Source organism: Setaria italica, chromosome II (genome assembly GCF_000263155.2).
Source record: "Setaria italica strain Yugu1 chromosome II, Setaria_italica_v2.0, whole genome shotgun sequence".
NCBI lineage: Eukaryota > Viridiplantae > Streptophyta > Magnoliopsida > Poales > Poaceae > Setaria > Setaria italica.
The window spans coordinates 4,960,722-4,962,239 of NC_028451.1; positions in this window are offsets into that span (position 1 = coordinate 4,960,722).

A 1,518-nucleotide genomic window follows, 5' to 3' on the forward strand; every position below is an offset into this window, starting at 1 on the left:
AATTTTTTCGAATTTTTTGCCGAGACCCCCGCTATCTGGCCCTTCGGCAAAGGAAAAATTTAATTGCCCCCCCCCCCCCCGAATTCGCGCGGGACAGGTACTTTGCCGAGTGCCAGATCGGGGGCACTCGGCAAAGTCGTATTGTTTGCCGAGTGCTCAGATCTGCGGCACTCGGCAAAGTTAAATTGGAATTTTTTTATTTGAAGCACGGTCGAAGGTAGTGGGCCCGTCTAACTAGTTTGCCGAGTGCCCCGTGAAAACACTCGGCAAACCATACTCTTTGCCGAGTGTTTTCTGCAGACACTCGGCAAACGTTACATGCAATAACGTATTTTACTGACCTTTTTCTAATATACTTGTTCAAAATCGTGTCAAAATCACTCAACAATGGTTATATTAGTTTTCTACTAATATTATTCCATTATTTCATGCAGTTATAGCTCAAATTCCAGTTATATCTAATAAAAATCTATAATTGCATTTAATCAATAAAAAATACCAAACGCATCCGAAAAATTTCCAAATTTTGACATGAACCAATCTGTGTTGTATGTTGCCTATACAAAAAGAGTTGAAGCCACACCTTAATTCAAGTGTCACTTGGACACCCAATCTTATTGGCTCCTTTCTAACTTCTATGAATCCTTCCATGAGATGAGTCGGTTTCTAAGCATCATATGTCAGAAATTGGGTGAAACCTTCTCAATTTTTTACCACAGCCTCCACACATAATATCATGACATCTTCACAAATCTTGTGATTTTCAGATTTCGTTTGGTTTTTTTACAATTTAACAACCATTGAACCACAGGTTCGTGGTCGTGTTTTTTAAAAACAATGTTCAAAATTTCTTTTCATTTCCTGGTTCAGACCTCAATCCGGACTCTATAATATGAATATGATTTTTTCACTGATTTCAATCCATTATTTCAAGTACTTGCAGTTAAAATTTGACTTCAATAAAAAAAATCCCTATTAATGCAAACAAAGCATTAAAAATCCCAAACAGACCCGAAAATAGACCAACTTTTAATATGTATAACCAAATGTCCTACGTGGGGAGTAGAAAAAGTGTGGAGGGTGTTGGAGGGAATTTTTTTGGTTTGTTTGCCGAGTGCCGACAGGAACATTCGGCGAAGTGTTGGTTTTGCCGAGTGCCCTTGGGCCGGCACTCGGCAAAGTGTCTAGTTTGCCGAGTGTCCCGTCGTGGCACTCGGCGAAGTTTTCAGTGTGCCGAGTGTGTGTGTGTGGCCCTCGGCGAACTCATCTTTGCCGAGTGTCGGAGGTCAACACTCGGCAAAGGTCTAACGGCCGGCCCAACCGGTAACGGACGACGCACGTGCGACGCACGCGCTGTTGATTTACCGAGTGTAGCTGATTTGCCGAGTGTCTTGGAGTGGTTTGCCGAGTGCCTTTTTTTTGGCACTCGGCAAACCTCCTATTTGCCGAGTGTATTTTGATCGCCGAGTGCCTCCTTGTATACACTCGGTAATAGTGTGTTTGCCGAGTGCCCAAAAA